At 41.1% G+C, this 26650-nt stretch overlaps 1 long non-coding RNA gene across 1 annotated transcript; it reads right to left on the bottom strand.

The window, feature by feature from the left end:
- Window positions 1-5026: 5026 nt before the first annotated feature.
- On the bottom strand, window positions 5027-16694 carry LOC126355165 (uncharacterized). The gene is made up of 2 exons (XR_007565470.1): window positions 16459-16694; window positions 5027-5287 (listed from the first exon to the last, which is right to left on the bottom strand). It is a non-coding gene; the product is annotated as an uncharacterized LOC126355165 (long non-coding RNA).
- Window positions 16695-26650: the final 9956 nt, after the last annotated feature.

The raw sequence follows: 26650 nt of genomic DNA, 5'->3' as shown, positions 1-26650 counted from the left end.
GAATATTATGTGGAAGGTCATACACGTGTATGAATAATAGTTTTGGACACAACACTGAAACCTGTGGGACTCCCTTTTCTGCTTTCTCCCCAATCTCTAAAATTTTCTACCCATCCGCAATTCTTTGAATTATTCTCCAAAAAGGTCATAATGAGTGGCCATAAAATACATTCACATAACTGAACAGCAGATTGGCTTAATCGATATAGGCCTACAGTTACATACCTCTGTCTGACGACCCTTCTGGGAAACGGGGATGATGTGTGCTTCTTTACAGTCTTTCACTGCGCCATGGCATGCTTTCGAAAGCAGCATTTCTGTCGTTTCCCTAAATCATTTCGAAGAATGCTAGGCTGTTTTCTTGAACAGTGCGATTACCAATTCGCTATCACATCCTAGTTTAACTGAACTAGCCACCTGTCTCTAATGACATCTGCGTTCTACACTTACTGCCACTATGTCCTGAAAATCGCTGAGAACTGAGTGGCAAGGAGTACTCTTCATTATATGAAATACTACTGCTTCTTTCTGTTTTGTTTAGAGATCAGTGCCTGTCTGTGAGGTCTTTCTAGCCTCATCGTCATAGATAGTAGGGAGCATTATGGAGGGAGCTGAAGTGTCTTGTAGATTGCGGTCCGAAAACCAACCGATATTCCGCCACTTTTAGCTATTTACTTTTATCAGCTGCCTGCCAGTTTAGATTTTACAGCATTTCTCTTCCACTTTATGGACGGTCAAAGGGTTACACTTCACCCTGACGTCCTTCGTTTCACTCCAAGTTCCCTATAATCACAAACTAGAGAATTTTTCCAGTATTGGCTGAGTACCTTGCATTACTAAGGTATGTGTTTATTCCAGTTCTCTTAGGCCGTCTCTCTCCTTATTCTCCCTCCCTTTGTCCGTCTCCTCTACCCTGTTCCCTTTCGGTCTATTTGTCTATTTCTTTCTCCCCATCCCTCTCTCCACCTCCTCCAACCCCCCCCCCCTCTCCATCCACCTGCTCCTCCCCACTCTCTGTGTCCAGCTGTTCCTCTCTCCTTTGTCCATCTGCTCCTTCCTCTTCTTTCCATTTCTTCTTCCCTTCCCTGTGTTCATTTCCTTCTCCACTCTCTCTGTCTATCTTCAACTCCCCTTCTTAGTCCATCTCCTCCTTCCCTCTCTCCATCCATATCCTCTTCTTCCTCCTGTCCATCTCTCTGTCCATCTCGTTCTCCCTCTCTCTGTACACCTCCTATTCTCTCTGCCTAGTTTGTCCTCTCCATCTCTCTGTCCTCCACCCCCCTCTCTCTGTCCATCTCCTCCCCTGTATCTGTGTCCATCTCCTCCTACCCGGCCTCTGCTTGTCCATCACTTCCTCCACCCATCCCCTCTCTACATCATCAGCCTCATCGCAATAGTCGGTACCTGGTTGTTACCCCCAACCCTCCCTCCAGCATTTCTTTCCAGAAAGTAAGTAAAATGTGTACCAAGTTTGCTTGATATCGATCCAGGGGCTTAGGTGCAGTTTTTCATCCAGATATGTCACATATGTTTAACATGCGTTTAACGTACTTCACACTTACTTGAACACATACTTCACCTGTATGTCTAGAAAACTTAGCTCTACAGTTTCGTTTTCACTCAACACAATGTTTATTATGCCAAATCTCCTCAACTATGTGCCGTGAATGATATAATTCTGTAGATACATTCAGCACCATTGTGGATAATGACTGCGGAATGTGTTGTGAATAGAGTTAGTAGCAAAGAAGTAATAAATTTAAGCGACATGCATGATGTGGCAGTTTTTCACGTATCTCAGTGTCTGTGGCATCATACCTCCTGAACTGTTTCGTACAATAACTTTGTAGGTACACTCAGCGGCGTATGTGGATATTATCTGTTAAATGTGTCATGAGCACAGTTAGTAGCAAAGAAGTAAAAAAGTAAACTGTTACGCCTGATGCCTCAGTTTTACTCCCTGAGCAGCGAAAACGTAGTAATGATAAAAGTTCTTCCTTTAATCAATTTGTGAGGGGTTCACCGAGAAAAAGTGCTCTCAAGTAATTTTTTGAAATTATGTATAAAGTTCATTACAAGTCAGTAAGTGCTCTCATTCTGAAACAATGGATGAAAAAAGTCTGGAAATTCGTGCGTCTGGAGCTACACATCGTTTTCAAAACGGAGCGACTATCTTCAGACAGTAAGTGATATGTGTGTCAAGTTTGGTTGAAATTGGACTAGTGATTTAAGAAGAGATGTAGAACAGACATACACACGTTCATCTGTTTTTATAATACTTATGGATACATATATATGTAGCTGTTTTATGGTAAATTTCATTTCTAGTGGAGCTACTATAACTCATTATAATACCAATTAATCGATACTGGCAGTTTGATGTACCTACAACTGAATCTATATAATCGTTCCGTTTCACATCCAGAGACACAGTAGCTGTAATACGTAACATAAGCGACTCCAATGGTGACTAATTACGTTGAAGGCTGCTTCATTCTTACCTTTCTGAACACCTTTCGCAAGGGGAGCAAGAGTATCCACTACTCCCCTCCCCACACATGGAAACCGCAGATGAGAGTTTTTATTCATTACAAGATGCTCATACAGTTCTAGAAGCGAGTGAATAACCACCAGTTCTTGGGAAACAGTGTAATGGGTTTTTGTATCACTTACAACATTTAGTTCTTGCTGCATGATACATCGCGAAACTTACCAACCTATGCACATAAAAAACGGCAATTTTAGAGTCTTGCCCCCATCTCCCGCCCCCGCCTCCACCCACTCCAACACACTCCGCCCCCACACTGGATAAATTTCTGACGATGGCCATGAGTGTACTTCTCTATACTTCTTCACATGAACACTAAGCTACCAGTATTTGAACCAGACTGATCTTTTTGCAAGATGATGACATAATTCTGACAATGTTAGAATTTTTAACGAACAACTATATCTCGTAGATAAACGGGAACGGGCTGATTCTGCAGCAAAAACTATCCGCTAAGTTATGATTTGACGTCTCTTTGTCTTTCTTTCTTTTTTCCTTACATCAATCAGTGTGACAAGTTATCTTAGTGGTTCCGAGAGAAAAGCTTCAAACACTTTTCCTTTACACTTAAAAAGGTTCAAATGGCTCTGAGCACTATGGGACTTAACATATGTGGTCATCAGTCCCCTAGAACTTAGAACTTCTTAAACCTAACTAATCTAAGGACATCACACACATCCATGCCCGAGGCAGGATTCGAACCTGCGACCATCGGCCGGCTTGACACTTCCTTTCATCTTAGGATAAAGGGTCTTCGACCAAGACACGCCATCGTACAACGACAGGAGAAAGATCGTCACACACATTCATCATATTTCTTTAACATTCTATATTTCGTTTGAGTGTTTAATGAATTTTGTGAACTATAGGGAAAACCTTGCCACCGGCCAGATCCGTCAAATCAATGATTTAGTAACAATAAAGTTTAACGTACGGTCACCATCGATCTTATCAGAGACCTACCACTGACATCGATAAGAGTGCGTGGTCTTCGTTCAGTACCATCCGAACTTTAGCCTGAAGAGATTGAGGAAAATGTAAACACAGCTGTCCGGACGTGTATCTGAAATCCATTTCTCTTAAATCTGGGTCAAGCGTTCTAGTCACTGTCCTGACTGGAACGGTTTCTTTAACTGTAGAAGTTTAGTACCTGAAAGTCACTCGGACAACAATGAAATGGGCTTGCATATTGTTGAAAGAACCAACCGGAAATATAACTGATTTGTTTCAGAAAAAATACCATCAAACTATAGTAGATTGCTCGTACTTCAGTTTCAATCCAACTCATTTAGAATACCCGAGCTTCGTTTAACCATTGTAAACCTCACTCGTTAGTGACTTACGTAAGGTAAGTTATTAGATTATTTAATTTATTAGAGGATGACAGATTAAAAGCGGTTGCTGTTATCTAGAAACAATGCTCACATTACACTAGCGCTGCTGGCCGGTGTGGCCGAGCGGTTCTAGGCGCTTCAGCCTGCGCTACGGTCGCAGGTTCGAATCCTGCCTCGGGCATGGATATGTGTGATGTCCTTTGGTTAGTTAGGTTTAAGTAGTTCTAAGTGCTAGGGGACTGATGACCTCAGATGTTAAGTCCCATACTGCTCAGAACCATTTTTACAATAGCGCTTCATTTATGTAATCACCAGCGTTTACCCTTGTGATACTGTTTATAGTGATTAAATTGAAAGCGGCTTTCAGTGCCAATGAAGTTTCTGCATAATTAATCATTAGCTATCAACACCATTTTCCTGCAATTTGAATCGTTCTTTGACCTCCAAGTCACCGTTTTAAAAGTATTGGGAAAAGTGTATCCACACTCCTCGTTTGGTCGCGACTGAACGCGCCTGATCTAGTGAACCTACAGTTCGTGCTATCGGTATGTGGCTTATCATCATCTTGAACTATTATATGACTACGATAAGCCAATGTTTTGAGATTTTCTGTACCGTCGATGAAAGAGGTCATTAGAGCAAGGAATACATGCCATACGTAATGTCTCTATGATAATTCGAAGTAAGGAATGAAAGACAGTATTTTTTTAGTTACAACGATGTTATACAATACGTACAACTTTTCGTATTATTTCATACGAGCGGCACTTTCTCTGTTTGAGAATCAGTACGTAATTTGCTTAATAAATGTACGTACGCCGTCCAATGAATGTGAGTTCAGGTACGAAACCGGTATCGACAAAATATATCGTACCTTTGATGTAGTGGAAAGTGATGTAGAGGAACGATAACTGGTCGCAGTGTTTATTCCCTTCATTATACGCTCACCCAGGTCACGGGCTAATTGGTGCTGTGTCCTCTACATTCCACATGGCAGCGGGAATTTCAACAGTGACTAACAAGCCTACGTGCTGGTGTGGAATTCCCACTCAACTGTATCGAAATGTTATATTGCTCACTTGACAAATAAAATATTGTACTACTGGGTCAGGAGTAACGCATCGAAACGGACAACCTGTTCCTCTGAAATGCAATGACGAAAGGTTTATTGTATTACATCAGTGGTAAGTGATTTGCTTTTATAACCGTTCCGTTTTCTGTTTCCACTAGTTAATTGATACTGTGATGCGACCACAACAAAGTTAACTAGAGAGGAATGGAAGCTATGTCGGCAGCAAGGCATTCATACCACTCAGATAGATTTACCCTATAGTTACCAAATGTATCCGATCCTCGAAGGTGGTACGCTGCGTCCTGCGTGTTCTCGGTGGTGAGATGCCACTTCCTGCAATCAAAAAATTGCCGACGACATAATTCTACATTGCGTATAAATTAATTAGAGGGCAAGCCAAAATTTTTCAGCCACATGGATTCGATAACTTTAACATGTCTTAATATCATTATTGTTCTTGTGCGTTAGCGTGGTAGTTCAGTGAATAATTCTATTCGTAGTGATTTCATAGCATTTTTATGAGTGCTCCGTTCTCCGTATGTACCTCGGAAGATTTGTTTTCTGTATTCTGAAGGTATTAAATCTCCGGAGATTATTCGCAGACGGAAACTACAATGTGGGGGTAGCTGTCTGAGTAAATGAAGAACTTAGACAGGAAAAATCGCTTTTAATATGGACGTGTATTAGTCTGCTTCAAAGAGCGTTCACGTAGGCCATCCACTTCGAAAACGGACAGAATTATCGAGAGGACTGAGCGAAGGAGAATTCATAATATTGCGGATTAGCTGAACATTAGCCACGTTTCAGCATTTGCAATCGTTTGTGAATCTGTAATTACTGCAAAGTTTCTCGTCGCTGGCTCCCACGTCAAATGATGAACACTGACAGGAAAGCATGTAAATGTCGAAATCGCGTTTAAGGCGTTTTATAGAGGCAGGAGAAGGCTTTCTCAATCGTGTAGTAACTGTTAGTAAAACATAGGTCCACTGCTAAGAAAAACACAGTGTTGTGGAACACCAGACATTGATTGCAGATAAAAAGTCCAAAAGCCAAACTTTTACAGGAAAGTTGATGACAACAGTGTTTTAGGATATGAATGGCACAGTTTTGATTCCTTATGCTCCAAAAGTCCAAACAGTGAATAGTGGTGGTTACTGTGTGCCAAGGAGAGAACTGAAACCCAAAATCAAAACGAAGAGGAGAGTGAAGTTTTCAAAAGCTGTGATTTTGCTCCGGGATAATTATTGTCCTCATACAGCTGGGAAAACAACCCAGTGCAATTAAATTCTTAGTTCTGAACTGCTGGAACAGCCATCGTAGGCTACTGTTCTTTCCAAATTTCAAGGTTCGATGAAGGAGCACTTTCGTGAATCCAAGTTTTCTTAAAAAAAATGAGGCTCTGTAGGTGGTGCCATAGTAGCTGGGGCACGATGCCACAAAGCTTCTCCCATGACGGAATTAGGAAACCTGTCATTAGATGGACCAAGTGCAGAGAGGTTGAAGGTGATTGTTTAGAAAGACGATGTTACTTCTAATGTTGTCCCCCACTCCTTGCCCCAACGGCAAGATTTAAAATTTACCTTTACTTTTTGACTAACCCTTGTGGATTTATTGTTTAACTCTGCGTGGAGAAACTAAGCACATGTACCGGAAGTCGCTTGCATTTTTGCTCACGCACACCACCTCATTGGAATGCGAAGCATGTGTGTGTGTGTATGAGAGAAAGAGAGAGAGAGAGAGAGAGAGAGAGAGTGTGAGAGAGAGAGAGAGAGAGAGAGAGAGAGAGAGAGAGAGAGCGAGAGAGAGCGAGAGAGAGAATTACCATAAGATAAGAATTACTCAGTTTTTACATTGGAATACTCGTACACGTCCTTGCAAATCAAGATTAAACAACGGAGCTGATCCTGCACTCCTAGTAATAATGCATATCGCTACGTCACCCCCCCCCCCCCCCTCCCTCCCGCTCCCCTGTTTCTCGACAGATGTGGCAAATTTTATAATCTTCTCATTAAATTTGATAAGAATGAAACTATACCTAAAAACATTGCTTAAATTGATTACATTGATATGAAGTACTGCGCACAAGAAATTAAATGCATCACTGTGTTAAATAAACTGCAAGTTGTATAAACTTCCCAAAAAACTCGAAAGTAAAACAAAATCTGTATCTTGTTGTTTACGGTGGCTACTGTACATCTGTTTTAGTGTTATGCATAATAATGTGCACAATTAGTAATGAACAAAATTGGTGATCTGAAATAAATGAAAAAAACGCTATAATAAATATGCTGAAAAAAATTCCGTTCAAGAAATTGTATTTTTTTTTTTTTTTTTTTTTTTTTTTTTTGTAGCGTTACTTTACATTTCCTTGCACTGAGCGGAGTTAACACACTGATTGTGTCACTGAAGTGAAGCACAGTAGCTATGTCGTGTTCTGTCGCCAATACAGCTAAATCTGAGGGTCCGCCTTCACCCATAGTCGACTTTAGGAAGTTTTGTACTGTTTCTAATTCGCTGAAAAAGCATTCTCAATATGCTAGTCACTGGCGTTGTCTTAGACATAGTTATAGATGTTTCAGTGTTTGGAGAAGCATCTCTTGAACGATAGTTTGAAGAAATATTCAATCGCGGAGCCGCGTAAATGTTCTTCATCAGCTGTTTCACTTGGAACTTGAAAGCAGCTATTCGTTAACCCGTTGTATCGATATGAAGTCAGATGAAATTATGTGATGTATGTGTTATCCGCTTTCCATTTAAGTAACTGAAGTCAGATGAAATTATGTGATGTATGTGTTATCTGCTTTCCATTTAAATTTTAAGTCTATTACTACTTCGAAGAAGTCTAACTCAGCTTTGCCCCTGCCCTCAGTCGGCAGAAACGGGCAAAAATCGGAAGTTTTTGGCCAAATCGCTTAGATGCTTGTGCAGCCGCCTACCGACCCTCGAGACCTTACAGCACCACAGCAAAGTAGCAGCAAGAACTCGTTGTTAAATATGAGGGATTTCTGTAGGTGCCTTCCAGCTGTGTGCAGTGAGCCCACTGTTGCCATCTTATCGACAGAATTATGTGCAGTAGAAATTCTTTCTTATACTACTTGGGCGAAATGCACCGTGACAACAGCGTACATTTATAGACCAAAGCCGAGAGAAACGCTGCTTCTTGCAGGCGGAAGAACACGAGGAGAACCTCTCCCGGTTAAACCCTCTTGTTTTTAGGATTTCGTACTTCAACTGATAAAAACGAGACCCTTATAGGATCATTTTCATGTACGTCCATCTGTGTGTCTGTCTGACTGGCTGTTTGAATCGATTTTCCTCAGGAACGGGTAAACGTATCAAGATGAAATTTATGTCACATAGTAAGGTCCATGGCTCTTTGGCGATGCAATAAACTATACTTCTACGTGAAGGCACTCAAAAGGTACGGTCATTCTTATGTCGCATACTTTGATGGAAACTAACTCATCAAAAGCTGTAGGGTACATACCGTTGCACTATAATCATGGAATTTGGCATGAAGCAATAACCACAGTAAAAGTAAAGAGAAGAATCCGAAAGTTGTGAATTTGTAACTATATCACGCGAAAAAAAGTGTTTTTTCATTTGTTCAAAAAATGGTTCAAATGGCTCTGAGCAGTATGGGACTTAACTTCTGAGGTCATCAATCCCCTAGAACTTAGAACTACTTAAACCTAACTAACCTAAGGACATCACACACACCCATGGCAGAGGCAGGATTCGAACCTGCGACCGTAGCAGAAGCGCAGTTCCAGACTGTAGCGCTGGCCACTCCGGCCGGCTTTCATTTGATATCCGACTGTCTCGCAGGAGGGGGTAGACCTGTCAAGTTGAAATTTAAGTCACATACTAAGGTCGAGTGTCACTTGGCGGAGTAATAAATGTAAGCTACCATGTAAACGCAATCAAAAGACCCGGCCATTTATCTCACTGGTTTTGATACTCGCAAACTCACTCAGCGAAGCCTATGAATATGTCCCTTTGACCTAGGATCGTAAAATATGGCAGAGAGCAATGTTTTACAGTATTTGTAAAGCAAAAACTCCGAAAAGTGTTAATTTGAAACTATACCACACGAAAAAAATGTTTTTTGTCATTACATACTAAAGTCTACATTTCCTAGACAGCGTAGTAAATGTAAGTCAGTGCAACAAGAAGATACCGCCGTTTATGTCACAAATTTTGATTCTCGCAAACTCTCTCATCAAAACATATAGTGTATTTGCCGTTGATCTAGAATTACGAAATTTGCCGACAGGCAAGGTTTAAGAGTTCGCGTAAAGGAAAAAAAATCCGGAAAGTGTTGATTTGTAATTATATAACAAGAGGTAAATATTTTTTGGACTGTTGTTATTCGCCTTCAAACTTAAATTAAAACATTCTGAAAGTCTTGGAATTCCCAGGACTGATATCTTGCCTGTATCAATGTCGATAACAGGCAAAAATCGCAGAGATTAGAGGTTGCCGTGTGTGTGCAGTAGCGACCTAGCAGCACTGTGTGACCGGCGTATTCATCCGTTCCACATTCTCAGCCCGAGTTATACAGCTCAGTACAGCTATCACGTCATTTTTGGAAGCACCGTTTGTGAAGTTGTGTTTTTGTTGCGTGTCACGAAAATGGAATAATGGAATTTAGAGAACCCTTATCCAATCAGGTTTTATGTTAAACTTGGGAGTCCGCAAGTGTGACTTTTCAAAACTTGAAATAGGCCCATGCGAAATATTTCTTATTAAGAGCATAAGTTTTTCGCTGGCACAAATCATTTTTGGATGGCAGAAAACACGTTGAAAATCAATCTCGGCCAGGAAACTTTCAAATTTAAAAACCGAAGAAGTATTCGAACTTTTCGACGACAGTGATATTGTGCACAAAGACGTCCTTGAAACGTTCAGGAAAAGGATGAATCGAGTGGGACAGGACGTCACAGAAAAGAGGATGCAGCATCATGATAAGGCTCCATATAACACGGCCACTTACATCTAGGTACTTTTGGCCTCAAAAGGCATTTCCATTAATCCACAGCCCCCCCCCCCCCCTATTCAGCTGATTTGAGCCCTTGTGACTTTTTATTTTCCCGAAATTGAAAAAAAGGCTTAAAACGACGTCATTTTGTGACTCTGGAGAACATTCGAAAGAAAGTGGCCGAATGTTAAAATCTTTCAGCGGTACTACCAAGTCTGGAAATAATGACTCCGCCGGAGTGCAGCTGCTGAATGGAACTACTTTTAAGGGGACGGTATTTTTGTTTGAAAAAATAAAAAGTTAAGTAAATAATACATCTCATTACTTTTCTCACATATTTCGTATATACATAATTACACTACTGGCCATTAAAATTGCTACACCAAGAAGAAATGCAGATGATAAACGAGTATTCATTGGACTAATATATTAAACCAAAACTGATATGTGATTAAATTTTCACGCAATTTGGGTGCATAGATCCTGAGAAATCGGTACCTAAAGCAACCACCTCTGGCCATAATAACTGCCTTGATACGCCTGGGCATTGAGTCAAATAGAGCTTGGATGGCGTGTACAGGTACAGCTGCCCATGTATCGTCAACACGATACCACAGTTCATCAATAGTAGTGACTGGCATATTGCGACGAGCCAGTTGCTCGGCCACCATTGACCAGACGTTTTCAGTTGGTGAGAGATCTGGTGAATGTGCTGGCCAGGGCAGCAATCGAACATTATCTGTATCCAGAAAGGCCCGTACAGGACCTGCAACATGCGGCCGTGCATTATCCTGCTGAAATGTAGGGTTTCGCAGGGATCGAATGAAGGGTAGAGCCACGGGTCGTAACACATCTGCAATGTAATGTCCACTGTTCAAAGTGCCGTCAATGCGAACAAGAGGTGACCTAGACGTGTAACCAATGGAACCAAATACCATCATGCTGGGTGATACGCCAGTATGGCGATGACGAATACACGCTTCCAATGTGCGTTCACCGCGAAGTCACTAAAGACGGATGCGACCATCATGATGCTGTAAACAGAACCTGGATTCATCCGGAAAAAGGACGTTTTGCCATTCGTGAACGCAGGTTTGTCGTTGAGTACACCATCGCAGGTGCTCCTGTCTGTGTTGCAGCGTCAAGAGTAACCGCAGCCATGGTCTCCTAGCTGATAGTCCATGCTGTTGCAAACGTCGTCGAACTGCTCGTGCAGATGATTGTTGTCTTGCAAACGTCCCGATCTGCTGACCCACCGATTCCATATTCTGCTAACAGTCATTGGATCTCGACCAACGCGAGCAGCAATGTCGCGATACGATAAACCGCAATAGCGAAGGCTACAATCCGACCTTTATCAAAGTCGGAAACGTGATGGTACGCATTTCTCCTCCTTCCACGAGGCATCACGAAAACGTTTCACCAGGCAACGCCGGTCAAGTGCTGTTTGTGTATGAGAAATCGGTTGGAAACTCTCCTCATGTCAGTTGTAGGAGTCGCCACCTGCGCCACCCTTGTGTGAATGCTCTGAAAAGCTAATCATTTGCATATCACAGCATCTTCTCTCTGTCGGTTAAATTTCGCGTCTGTAGCATGTCATCTTCGTGGTGTAGCAATTTTAATGGCCAGTAGTGTAAGTTTGTACGGGACCATCAGCGTTTTCGGTCAGTGCTTGCACCCCCTATACGCCTATACTCTTGGCAGGAATCAATGTCGGCTCCATCTGCGTCTGTGTCGGAACAGTTTGTTAGCATTTTAACTTGCGTTTTCATGAATAAACAGGTTACCTACACAACAAGATACAAGCGTTACAGTGATTTGTTACTGCACAAAGGCTGAGCCCATCGTTAAGCGAGTGTGTGGTACTCTACGTGAGGCAACGACCGTGGCAGCTCGTCACTGACCTGTGCCAACGCTTCACGAGTAGAGATCCTGGCGGCTTTGGAGATACTGCTGCCCCGTGCCTCACGCATTGCATAAATGCTTGGGTAAGGCAGAGACGTGAGCCTGTTGCCGGAGCCCCACGAATTTTTTTGCCGATACGAGTCTCGGCCTCGGCCGAGGTCAGGCGTCGAAATGTTTTTGGCTTGCCCGCCTTATCTGCGGTCTGCTGTGACCTGCCTCAGTGCTTGCTCAATACCAAGCTTTATTTACTGACTGGCAACTAAAATTTTACAATTTCCTTTCTTTTTTTAAGCAGAGGTCGGGTCATATCAGTAATGCGCAGAATTTCTTGCTGTGGTAGGAATTTTCCAGAACATTGGCCCTCTTTGAATTCGTCAGCAACAGTGAAGGTCACGGGTTTGAATGCGTTGGCTATGGTTCAGTTAACTTTGCATCTTTGGTCTCAAACCTGTCTGTTGTGGAAAAGTTTTATATAACCGTTTGGCTGTAGAGATAGAGAAAGTGTAATTGTGAAGAAGGGCGTAAACTAATTTCGCTCGATATTTCTGTTTCAGGAGGAAACAGGCCTATATCAGCAAGTGACATTATTGAGTACTCTCGTACCGAAACGTCGAATCAGTACGCATGCGACAGAATGTACCACCTAATATGTCCCAAAACGCCAAGCATAAAAACTGTATTTTACCTGGGTTCGTACTTGGTGTTCGTTTGGTGATAGAAGGATACGGTCAATTGCTTTGGACAGCCTTTGGGCTAGGGACCATTTATATACTCAACAGAAGAATCGTCTTAGCTGTAACTACCCTAAAGCATGGGGTCGAAGTTTGAATATTAGACATAGACCTTGTGGTCTATGTCGCGCCTTAAAGGGCTTATGGAGGCACCATTCAGTTCAAGGGCTTTTCCTGGAAATACTAGAAAAACATGGTTTTCTGGATACCAAAACCGAGACGCGGATTTCTAAGATCCCGACCTCGAGCAACCTTGAAAACTTAATATTTTTGTCCGTTTTGGAGACAAGGAGATTCAGATTTACCCTGCTATTACAAATAAAGTATGCACGTAATATCCTGTGTGAACCGAAAACGTAGTTTATAAAGTGAGGTAACACGAAGAAATATGTTGTAAAGTGTCTCAGATATCCCAGAAGGGTTGGGGAACCCTTTGTAACACTGAAGCATATGCAAAGTCCGGTCTGAGGTGTAAAATTAGTTTTGCCTTATTTCACTTTCACATAACGAAACTATCAAAATTTAAGTGATTCATAAAGTCCATTTCATATGAGCGTACTACTCTGCCATAGCACGGAAAAGAAGGAAACCAGTGGAAAAATGCTCCTACCGGAGCACATAATGTGCTAATATGTTCGTATTTGAGAACACTGGTTGAAAAGTGGGGTACCAGCTGTCTAATTCTACCTTCCTCGACACCTTGAAAGACGTTCCCAAAAATTTTTCCGTGAGATCACTTTCCTCTTTTTTTAACATGCAGCTCACCTCTCACTCTTACATCCCCTAACTTACTCGCTAACATCCACCGGTCCATCGGTGCAAGTCGCCCATACCTATGCACTCTCAGTTGCCCTTTCTCACTCATTCATTTAGCCGAACTAATTGTCATTATCTCATTGTGTCACTCCGTCACTGTTTCCCCTCTCACAGCCACACTCTCCTACTGCTACCGTCATCTCGCCCTCCCTGTTTCCCTATTGCTCTCTCTTTCTGTTACTCTCTCATTCATTCCCTCCTGCTGCTGCTGCTCTCTCTTCTTACTGTAACTATCTTTCTCTTACTCGTTGTTACTGTCATAGAATCTCTCTCTCCTCTCTCCTCTCAGGGGAAGGTGTGAACGTATCAAACTCTTTCGAAGTATAATCTCCTACCTGTAGGATCTGAGCTGAAGCGATTTTTTATTTGCGACGAGTGAACGTTATGAGAAAGCGCGAGATAGATGGCTAGACAGCTAGAAAGTGTCAGAGAGAGTGCAGAAAAACGTTTATTTCAAGCAGGTTAGAGAACATTTTATTTCTAAAAAGAGTTTGAGATGCTTGCTTTCTGCTTAATTTATGTATAATGAAACGTTTGTGGGAAGAAAATCGCAAATATAAATTCTGGCTGACTGGTCGAGTAGGTGAGAGAGTGAAAGAGAGAGAAGGAGAGGAGCGAAAATTCTTCAACACTACTTGTACTGCTTAGTAATAACAACGAGTGAAGTTATATTTATGTAATAATGCAAGTTCAAAGCAGATTGTGAGTTGTCTTGTCTTTGAATAGTGTTCAGTTGATACGCATCTTATAAAACTTCATTTAAAACGCACTGGATGAGAGCTTTTGGTCGGTATACAGAACAACTGTATTCACTGACGATTCAACATCTGTGGGATGCACACTCGGAGATAAATCGGTAGTTAATCATTTTTCTCCAAAGATGTCTCCTGTAGATGGTGACGTAACGTCATGCCAATACCTTTAAACGTCGACCATCGCCTCTCTGCACGGAAGGTTTAACTGGAGAAACCACTAGCTGTGAAAGCCTGCGTTGTGTTATTGTACCTTAAAAGAATTATATAGCCTTATCTTTTATTCTGAATTTGTAAACTAGGTGTATATAATTTATTTATTATATTTATTTTGTTCAAGAGTCGACAAACTGTTTTTATTCCTAGGCCTCCCTAGATGACATTTCCAAATAAGATGGGCTGACAGCTTGTGGCCAACACCTGTTCCGTTATTGAAATTTATAAAATGAAATAAAATCTTACGCTAACTGTTTATTATTATTATTTTCTTTCCCGCATTTTGCGACTGACAACTTTGAGATTTGAGGTATTTCCCTTTTAAAAATGGTACCATGTTCCTGTATAACAGATGTAGGCGATTAGTGGAGTAAAAGTAAATAAATAAGAAGCTTTCTATGCTTCGTTCGAATTTGTGTATTTAACCTCAAACGTGAACGAAAAACAGCTGACAAGTAAATTAGTGATGGCGGGGCAGGTATGTAGATATATAGGAAGACGCTGGAACTATTCCAAAAACAAGTGCGTGTATGAGTGTGTGTTCTTGATAAGTGACTGGTAGAGCTGCGGAAATAGCAAGGAGAGGTAGGCAAGCCACATCATCTCCGACAGGAGCACACATTTAAGAAACTACAGTGCAATCAAGGTTTTTTAACTTCTTTATTTCTTTGTCAAGACATCGCTTGTCACGTGTGCGCTTCCCACAGTTTTTGTCTGCAGCTGAACATCTTCGTCAAAACGAATCCGTCCACAAAATGTACGATACTAATAAGTGTATGTGGTTCGGGAACTTGACGCAGTCCCGTCATCTAACGAGAGGGGCCACAAGCCAGCAGTACGGTAAGAAGAGCAGCAGTTTGTTTCTCAAAGCAAGCGGGGTTTCTGTGTCAAGTAGTCGGCGGTTGACAGAGGAGATCGTGACGCTCGCAAAATCGGAGCTTTAGCGTGGCCATGTGGGTTGCTCTCTCCCCCTCTCTCCCACACACATACACACACACGCATACTATATCTCTCTCTGTCTCTCTCCTCCTTTACCCCTACTCTTTGCTCCCCTCCCCCCCTCCCCTCCCCTCTCTATCATGTTGCACGTCGCACGCTGCTCTCACAGCTGGGCTCCGCCTACTTGAACAGCCATCTTGCAAGTACTGTATGAAACAAAATAGGTATTTTCGGTGGACTTCATGATCGTTGTGGAATAAACATTCGAATTCAGAAATGTAACTTTCTACAATGATAAATATAAACTCTCAATTCACAAATGTTTATAAGCGTGTAAACACAGGTATAACAAACACAATAATTAAGAGTCTCAATGCGCTTGACAACACGAGAACAAAAAGATATAAAAGAATTTGCGTGTTATCATCTGGAAGAAACAATGAGGTTTTGCAGTTAGTGTTGCAGTGATTATTCCGATACTATTTTGTAGCACAAATTCACAAGCGGTGACGAAGCTTTAAAGTGAAGTTGCTAGGCCAACCCAAAACGCATTGTGGATCCGAGCTGGTGACCTTGTGCCCTGGACTAAGCGAAGAACGACGAAAAACCGCGGCAAGAAGGAAAATAAAGGAGTACGATTAGATTGTGCGAATTTAAGTGCCCCATCATCGAAACGCCAGTTGACCCTGCGAGACTCAAATGTTATCGCGCCCTTGGATTTTTTCCCCCTCGGTGACAGCTGCTGCAGTGGTCAGTTTTGCCATCCCTGACCGCAGATAACTAGCGCAAGACGGCACCGGAACTATTTGGGACGACTCTGGGGATAGAAAACGAAACCACAAGGACTGCACAAAATACATCTCACCTCGCAGAGCTACTCTGTTTCTAGTTCAAGTGTTGCTGTAAAGTAAAATTACAAAGACAATTGTGTTAAATTTCCTAGAGTCGCCTGAGTAATTAAACTGCCCTTTACCAACACTTAAACACATGCCATGGAATATATTACGATTCATCGTCTGGTATAGAAGATAGTAGTAATAACAATAACAGCTGCTATATTTTAAACTCCATAAAAAACACTGCATATATTTCGCGTTAGGTAAATGAATCAGTGTGGCGAAGCTAAATGTAGGTCACAATTACGTAAAGTGCTGTTCCTCTTACCTTGCAGGTCACTTGAGTTTTGGCGCCTTTTTTTTTCAGTACGCGCCAGGCCCGCAGAAAGCGATGTATCTGGTGGCACTTGCCGGAAGCCATTCTCCTCTTGCCGTAAATTTGTTTAGTCTGTTAATATACTTTTCAGTAAACAGCACGACCTGCAGTGCTTCATAACGCAGAAGAAATATGAAATGACACAAGTAGACGTGCCTTTCTCATCATTGCCTGAGACGATAACACGAAAGATATGCCAGTCTGCTGCAGCTTGCGAGGAGTTCATTACGTATGTGGAACACGCCGTTAATGGGGATTCACGTTGAGGTGTGTGAAAATATCTACCAGTTACACTTGTTAATAGGCTTCATTGGTGTGTACTAATCGTATTGACTATGATGAAGAGGCAGAAGTAAAAAGAAACTGAGTTTGCGAATAGAGGCAAGTTTTACAGTTGGCACGAGGCGTAGTGCGCGCTGCACACAACAGAGCGCACTGCGAGTGCCAACTAGCGCCTAGGCGAGGCTTGGTCTAGGCTCGGTAACGCGGAGGAAGTTGCGAAATTTCTCGTACAAGGTCTCTGGTCCCACGCTAGGTGAAAGGTCCTCTTTGTTTCACCCTCGGCAAAAATATTGCTTGCCGTCTGCCCGTAAGTCAGCTTCGCAGAAAACACATGTTATTTCGTGTACGTCAGTACGTTCGGTATGGAACGGGAGTAATATGAACACTGTCTTCTAGCAACATAATTGTTTTAAACTGAAAAACCCTTGATTCTCATGTGATAGTCCGCAAGGTGAGACAACTCCTTTTCATAAATACAGCGTAGGTCAGCTGAGAGCTGTCATGTAATATGAAGGTTAAGGAAGAACAAAACTTGGATAGTACGAATTTAAGGATAAAACTCTCATGGCATTTGATGCATCAGCTGATTTCTCGCGAATTCACTGTATGAAGTAAGCATATCTGTTGTGCTGACTGGTTATTTTTATTCTGAGGGGCCTTTTCAGCGTTAGTGAGCTACGTGTTCCATTTGAACAATTGTTTTATCGAAATGATGTGGAACGAGTAAGGATTTTTTTTTAATGGCTACCAATTTTTAAGTAGAAATTTGTCAGTGGAATAGAAGCATTTGTCCGGAAGAAATGATTTTAAATTAGATGTAAAGCTATGTTCGCCACCTGTCAGACATTTTATGTTATTGGGCAAATGATCAAAAAAATTTATTGCTGCATATTGAACTAGTCTCTGATCCAGCTTTAACATGGTTTGTAAAGGACATTTTTCCTCTAATGTTGTCAGTAAATACCTCCCTCTTCTTCTCAAATTGTGGTGGGTTATTTATGGTGAATTTCACATGCGAAAATATATATTGTGACGGCGCAGTTAAAATTCTTAGCTCCTTGAAGAGGTGCCTACATGTCGTCCGTGGGTGAATGCCATATATTAATTCTTACTGCTCACTTTTGTGCAATCAGTACTTTATTTCAAAATAATGAGTTCCTGCACAAAATTATTCGGTACGACGTTATTAAGTGGAAATATGCAGAATATGTCAGGAGGTTTATACGTTTGTTCCCAAGATTGACAATTGCAGGAAGAGCAATATTGGTGTACTTAATTGTTTGAGAAGCTCAGTAATATACTTCTTCCAGTTCAAGTTTTCATCGATGTGTACATCTAAAACTTTGGAGCATTCTGCCCTGCTTACTGACTCCTGCTTAAGTGCTATATCATTGCTGGTACGACTCTATCTGTTGTGCAGAACTCAATGTAGTGTTTTTCAAAATTTAAGGAGAGTCCATTTTCAGAGAACCATGTAATAATTCGCTAGAAGCAATTATGTAACCTCCAGAAACCATCTGAAGATGAACCTGAAAATGTTCGAAAACGGGTTCATGGACTGGTTGCTGTTTTATGTAACTTATTTACATTCAAATAACAGTCACGGGTTCAAAAATATCTGTAATGGATAAGCTTAACTTAATAATTCTTTGGAAAATACCATTTACTAACTCTTCTGTTGCTTTCTCTCAAATGGGATTTATTGTAAGACTAGTATCGTCTGCAAAAAGTACAAATTTTGCTTCTTGAATGTTAAATGTAACGTCCTTCACATATTTAAGGAATAGGATGGACCCAGAACTGAATCCTGTTACAAATAATAATCAATTGAAAAGGAGCCTGAAAGACTTACTAGCGGACAACTCCTTCTACTCCTTTGACGAATTTTTTAATAGAAACAAATAATGTATTGTATATATTAATACTATTAGTATTGTTATTTCAGCTTTAAAAAATTGACATGTTCCACATTCACGAGGATCTCCTCAGCACGGATCTATGGAACGAAAAACTAATCTAATCTAATCTAATCTGGGACTCCCTTTGTGATTCCACGCTAGTCACTGAAATTTTCTATCCTTCCGACTTTGTCTGAATTATTCAGTACAACCTTTAGCAATCTGTTTGTAAAGTATGATTCATACCAGCTGTGTATAAAGCCATCAATTCAATAAAACTTGAATTTGTCTAAGAGAGTATTACGATCTACGCAATCGAAGGCCTTGGAGAGATCACGAAATATGCCAACAGGAGATACAATATCACGCTGCTCGTAATTGGCTTTTAAGTTTGCAGAAAGTTGCCAAGAAAAGACGAGTGACCCAAAAAAGACTCATACCGCTTGACAAACCTAGACGGATGGCAAGTAAGGCGTATGACATGGAAGATAAAGAATAAAAACGTCGTTACTCAACTACACATGCTAAAACGGAACGAAAAACTAATACTTGGGGTACCTCTTATTTTGGGGCTCGGTCGTGAACATAGATTTTGTGGTCCGTGATTAATATGTGGAGAAGTGAAGTTGCAGAATGAGTGGTTTTCTGTGATGTAGTGCCGAATACGCCGCCTAGTTTGATGGTGCTGGGAAACCGCGTGTACCAGCGCCAGCTGCCTTGGTTTCTGCACGTGACCTTGGTCTCCGGGCTGGCGTGTGTGTGAGCCATGAACAAGGAACGAGCTTGGAATGAGGTCGCCCAGACTGCTAAACTAGACAAATAGATAAAAGTGTTCGCCTAGGCCGAGGCGTGGTTGTCCCTGCCTCCTCTACGGTGCCACGCCCAAAGCTGAAAGAAATACAGCAACCTTCTTGCTGTTCAACCAGCGCAACAGTTCGGTCTTCTAATTTCGTACTTAGCGTTTAATGTTCACATTCATCTCGCTCGTTTTTACATAACAATATTTCCGGATTTCTGACTGTAGACGGTTACATACAATACCAGGAAAATATGATAATGTACAACAGCGACGTATCTGTTGTCATTTGTTTTTAAATAAGCATGAGATTTTGATACGCGAGACCATTTAAGCAGTAAAAGAACTTTTACAAGTTTCCGGACTTGTACAAGTTTCCAGACTGAAGACGCTGTGGACAGACTATCTTGTTACTTTTTGTTCTCGAAATTAACGGAAAATTACTGAACATAAACAAAATTTGTTTGCGTCTTGACCCGGGAGAACATTATTATCACAAAAAAATTAATCACAGAGAACATCATAAAGGTGTATTTTGTTCTTTTGATTAAATAAATACGCAAACAACATCTTAAGAAGTCATTAAATGCTGTTTTTTACATATATGGACTGTCATATTCCTTTATCACATAAGGGAACAGCTTTGTACCCTGTAGTGAAGCATTAATCAAATAATCTGTCATAATGTAACCAGACTGTTGATAGATATCAGTGGTAGTGACTCACATTTTGACGGGCTGATTCTTTCACAATGACGAGGTAAAGAAACGTAAAACATGAAATCTAGAGCGTGATGTACACGAACGAACTTAGAGAACTGTCTGCCGTTTGTCTTAGCTTACTATTTCGCTATTGTTGAATATTGTTACGGAAGTCATTGAAAAACTACTGTGAATGAAGTAGAGCAGGCGTTTCATGTCCACAGGTTTATTTGGCACACCTTCCAGTGATCTAGGAGTCATGCACAGAAACACACAGTCTTTCTTTGGCGCAACTCGACGCTGTATAACCGATGTTTGTCTATTTGTTAAATATTCGTCCAGGAACAAAAATGCATTGGGTGGTTAGTGAAATGAAAAATCATCTTCGACAGAAAATAGCACATTTGTTGAAGAAACTAGTTGTGTTTTTGTGTGAGATGTATGAACATCACTTTCATTTGAGTACGAATGACTGATTGATTTGATTCTTTGCTTTATGTTCTGCTTTTATTCTCATCACTGAAAAACTTCTTTAGTTAAGTTGTATGGTGTGGAGCAAAGCTGCCGAGTGATAATTTTCCTGTTCAGATGAACAACTTCTACAAGGCTTCTACTGGATTTTGGTCAATGTTATCCGCTATCTGTGCTGACATGGATGTAGGGTAAATCGACAAGCCTTCAGTAGAAGTCCTGATTCTGTTGTGTCACTGACAAGGGGAGGCCAAAAAATCGCAAGATAATTTCGGTCGTCAAATATATATGGCTTGTGGTGGCCATTTTTACCGTGAAGCGGTGGCAACCGGGTGGTCAGCGTTCAAGCCCCGTAAGCGTTGGATCGCTGGATCGAGTCCCGTTCGTAAGTTTGTTTTGTTTTGTTATTTCTAACACGGTCATTTTCTTTACTATTTATATTGCAGTTGATATAATGGGAAAAATACGTGTAACGGGATGAACTTTTATTAAATTTACAATGTTATTTGACAGTCCACAAATTTTTATCGTAACAAATGATATAATATTCTTAACTATCGACTAGTAAACGAATAAACGCCTGAAGTGATACTAAAAATTTGTGCTTGTCCGTGACTTGAGAAATTCCTTATACCTGGAAGGAGCCCGAAACTACTTGTTACCTGCAAGTTTTGACCGGCACAGACGGCTTTCGAAAGATGTACAATCAATCGTCGCTTTCGCCATTACGAGTACACGTTGCACGATGGTATTTTTCGTAAAAACGGAAGTACGTGTAACGGGACCAGGTGGATTGATTAAATGCTATGTTTCTGCATACGCAGTTTTTTTTAAGTTTTCCATGGAAAAACAAACCTCGTTAACATTTTCAAAAACCTCTCTTTTGGCCGATAATTTGGAAGCAAACCATGCAGAACGCAGCATTTCCTTAAATATCGGCGCTGATAATTGGTCATGCAGTATCGAGTGCATTTTAATAGCGTCTTCACCAGAAGCAATTTCTCGTTCTCTTTCGATTAAATACGAACAATTTTGAAGAAACGGAAAAGCATACATTTTCAGTATCACTTGATGCGTTTGGTCGTTTACTAGTCGATAGTTATGAATATTAAATTATTTGTGATAGTAAAAATTTGTAGACTGCCAATAACATTGTAAATTTAATAAAACTTCATTCGGGTACACGTATTTTTCCCATTACATCAATTGTAATATAAATAGTAAAGAAAATAACTGTATTAGAAATAAAAAAAAAAACTGACGAACGGGACTCGATCCAGCGATTACGGGGCCTGAGCGCTAACCACTCGGCTGCCGCCTCTTCATGGTAAAAACGGCCACGCTCAGGTGTATATTTGACGACCGAAATTATCTTGCGATTTTCTCAATAACGCTTGAGAAGTACGCGTTACTGCTTAAACGTTTTGTTGTCCTCATGGAGTACTACGAGTGTACGAAGTTTACCGTAAACCCGCCATCCACAGGTCGTGACCTCCCCTTGTGAGCTATCTTACTTGCCCCATCGTGTTTTATGTTGCTCTTGTCTTTCATACCTCCGTATTATTACAACACCCATCTTGCACCGTTTGTAAAGAGCGCTAGGTTCTTTGTGTTTCTGTTTTTCGTACCGCCCATCCAAATCTCTTCTTGTTATCACGATAGTGTGTCTTCTTTATCGTTTACTAATGTTATTGATAGTATTTGTCCGTCCAAGCCGACTGTCCATTAAAGCGTTAACTTCGACATGGTGGACCATGTTTCTTTTATTGACATGTATATTTTTCACAATGAACAAAAGATACATTTTTTATATCTAACTATAACGCAGTAACAGTAATTAATAATTGCTACCTATTGGTCTCTGAAGTACTTCGATGTTGAATTAATAAGTAGTACTAAAGCTATTATGAAGTACATGTTGGACTTTGCTAATGATTGTAAAGTTAGTTATGACAGTGATGATGAAAAAGTAACCTACTCAGACCTATCTTGGCTTACCTATATGATGCGATTTCTTCTCATCTATAGTAATTCGTTTCAAATGAGAAAATTTTACGAGACTGTATTTACGAAGCAAGTGTCTGAGGCACCTATAACAACAACAATTTCTAGTAACAAGCATAATTTTAAGTTGAAAAGTGTCAAGTTCGGATCACATCAGAATACGAGGCACCAACACAACAAAGCTATAGAACATCTAGCGACCTTACTACAGATTCCAGATTGTCATTCTTTCTGGGAAACATATCGTGTCGTCATCAGTAGACCAGGCTACGTCACCTATGCCTTCTGTACATTTTTTTCTAAAGTGGGAGCATATTTACGTACAACAATATGCTCTGTTTGCAGTAAATCTCTGGCAACTCCCGGTAATTGATACGTACTACGAGACCATGCTAGAAAATATATCTTGAATGCGCCACAGAAAACAGCATTTTCGTGGCATATGGAGATAAGGCACATTTTGCAGTGGAAATTTTATGATGAATTTGCTTCTTGCTGTGTCCAACATTCACTCATATAATAACGGACAAACGTGAAGAAATTAAAGTCGGTGATGTTGTCCGTACACTATAGTCTTATTGGATATCACACTACTCCTACGGAATATCTATTTGAAACATTTTAGGATTCGACACTGACACCCACTCTACACAATTGCTACGAGCATTCAGTTATGCATTCCATGCCACGTGAAGATAATGGACAGGCGTGGTATCGAAATATCGTGGGCTTTGGGCAGTGAAATTCGATGATGCTCATTAATAGAATAAATTAACATAGTGAAACATAATAATGAGAATAGAACAAGAATCTAAAACAGAATACCAGATCAGGCTTTCTTATTCGCCCACTTAGGTTTCTGCAGTCTGTCTTACTTCTGTACGTGACGGTAATTGACTCATATGGATTTCAGTATAGTGTCTGTGTTGCTGGTGAGAACGAAAGGGTGGAGCAAGAGAATGAAACCGGGCTGTCACATAGCTTGCCGCTACACAAATGAGGCATCAAGGCAGCTTGCCAACTTATCGTTTCCACTGGATGTGCCATTTACTATCACAAGCGTCACACTCTCTCATTCGCGATACGCAGCGAAATGGTTTAGGAAGAAAGCCAGAATTTCCGGATCGAACGCCACCGTGCCAGAACCGAGCGAATAGGCACAGAGGTTTAAAAGCATCGGATTTTCATACGGGACGAGTAAAATTTAGGCTTACCGTGGATTGTCTACATCAGTTAAGGGGAATCCTGGAATAGTTTCTTCCAGAAAGCCACTGCAGATTTCATCATCTTTGTCCAATCCAAGTTTGCTCTCTGATGAATTCCTCGTTGACGGGACATTTTCCTGTTTTGCCGTCCGCGGTGGCCGTCCGTTCTAGGCGCTGCAGTCCGGAATCACGGGACTTCTACGGTCGCAGGTTCGAATCCTGCCTAGGGCATGGATGTGTGTGATGTCCTTAAGTTAGTTAGGTTTGAGTAGTTCTAAGTTGTAGGGGACTGATGACCTAAGACGTTAAGTCTCATAGTGCTCAGAGCCATTTGAACCATTTTCCTGTTTTCTTGCATCCGCTCCAGGTTAATCGAATATAAATGGTTCAAATGGCTCTGAGCACTATGGGACTTAACTGCTGTGGTCATCAGTCCCCTAGAACTTGGATGTAATTAAACCTAACTAACCTAAAGACATCACACACATCCATGCCCGAGGCAGGATTCGAACCTGCGACCGTAGCAGTCGCGCGGTTCCGGACTGAGTGCCTAGAACCGCTAGACCACCGCGGCCGGCCGAATATAAATAATAAAACAGTAACAAATGAGTAAGAATATGAGTGTAACAGAAACTACATAGGTCAAAAAAAGTTTTGCATCCTTTCTGGACAATTGACAGGAATAGGGGAAAGAAATACAGTAGAAGAAGAATGGGTAGCTCTGAGGGATGTAGTAGTGAAGGCAGCAGAGGATCAAGTAGGTACAAAGACGAGGGCTGCTAGAAATCCTTGGGTAACAGAAGAAATATTGAATTTAATTGATGAAAGGAGAAAATATAAAAATGCAGTAAATGAAGCAGGCAAAAAGGAATACAAACGTCTCAAAAATGAGATCGATAGGAAGTGCAAAATGGCTAAACAGGGATGGCTAGAGGACAAATGTAAGGATGTAGAAGCTTATCTCACTAGGGGTAAGATAGATACTGCCTACAGGAAAATTAAAGAGACCTTTGGAGAGAAGAGAACCACGTGTATGAATATCAAGAGCTCAGATGGCAGCCCAGTTCTAAGCAAAGAAGGGAAGGCAGAAAGGTGGAAGGAGTATATAGAAGGTTTATACAAGGGCGATGTACTTGAGGACAATATTATGGAAATAGATGAGGATGTAGATGAAGACGAAATGGGAGATACGATACTGCGTGAAGAGTTTGACAGAGCACTGAAAGACCTGAGTCGAAACAAGGCCCCCGGAGTAGACAACATTCCATTAGAACTACTGACGGCCTTGGGAGAGCCAGTCATGACAAAACTCTACCAGCTGGTGAGCAAGATGTATGAGACAGGCGAAATACCCTCAGACTTCAAGAAGAATATAATAATTCCAATCCCAAAGAAAGCAGGTGCTGACAGATGTGAAAATTACCGAACTATCAGTTTAATAAGCCACGGCTGCAAAATACTAACGCGAATTCTTTACAGACGAATGGAAAAACTGGTAGATGCAGACCTCGGGGAGGATCAGTTTGGATTCAGTCGAAATGTTGGAACACGAGAGGCAATACTGACCTTACGACTTATCTTAGAAGAAAGATTAAGAAAAGGCAAACCTACGTTTCTAGCATTTGTAGACTTAGAGAAAGCTTTTGACAATGTTGACTGGAATACTCTTTTTCAAATTCTAAAGGTGGCAGGGGTAAAATACAGGGAGCGAAAGGCTATTTATAATTTGTACAGAAACCAGATGGAAGTAATAAGAGTCGAGGGGCATGAAAGGGAAGCAGTGGTTGGGAAAGGAGTGAGACAGGGTTGTAGCCTCTCCCCGATGTTATTCAATCTGTATATTGAGCAAGCAGTAAAGGAAACAAAAGAAAAATTTGGAGTAGGTATTAAAATTCATGGAGACGAAGTAAAAACTTTGAGGTTCGCCGATGACATTGTAATTCTGTCAGAGACGGCAAAGGACTTGGAAGAGCAGTTGAACGGAATGGATAGTGTCTTGAAAGGAGGATATAAGATGAACATTAACAAAAGCAAAACGAGGATAATGGAATGTAGTCAAATTAAATCGGGTGATGCTGAGGGAATTAGATTAGGAAATGAGACACTTAAAGTAGTAAAGGAGTTTTGATATTTAGGAAGTAAAATAACTGATGATGGTCGAAGTAGAGAGGATATAAAATGTAGACTGGCAATGGCAAGGAAAGCGTTTCTGAAGAAGAGAAATTTGTTAACATCGAATATAGATTTATGTATCAGGAAGTCGTTTCTGAAAGTATTTGTTTGGAGTGTAGCCATGTATGGAAGTGAAACATGGACGATAACTAGTTTGGACAAGAAGAGAATAGAAGCTTTCGAAATGTGGTGCTACAGAAGAATACTGAAGATAAGGTGGATAGATCACGTAACTAATGAGGAGGTATTGAATAGGATTGGGGAGAAGAGAAGTTTGTGGCACAACTTGACTAGAAGAAGGGATCGGTTGGTAGGACATGTTTTGAGGCATCAAGGGATCACAAATTTAGCATTGGAGGGCAGCGTGGAGGGTAAAAATCGTAGAGGGAGACCGAGAGATGAGTACACTAAGCAGATTCAGAAGGATGTAGGTTGCAGTAGGTACTGGGAGATGAAGCAGCTTGCACAGGATAGAGTAGCATGGAGAGCTGCATCAAACCAGTCTCAGGACTGAAGACAACAACAACATCCTTTCTGGCCCAAAGTAGCAATGCGGACGAAATCTAACCGCGGTACTGACCGTTTAGGCATTGTTAAACTACAGACAGCACGAGC

The sequence above is a fragment of the Schistocerca gregaria genome, chromosome 3, assembly GCF_023897955.1.
Source record: "Schistocerca gregaria isolate iqSchGreg1 chromosome 3, iqSchGreg1.2, whole genome shotgun sequence".
Taxonomy (NCBI): domain Eukaryota; kingdom Metazoa; phylum Arthropoda; class Insecta; order Orthoptera; family Acrididae; genus Schistocerca; species Schistocerca gregaria.
Note: the sequence above shows the minus strand (reverse complement) of the source record. Positions and strands in the feature narration are given on the sequence as shown.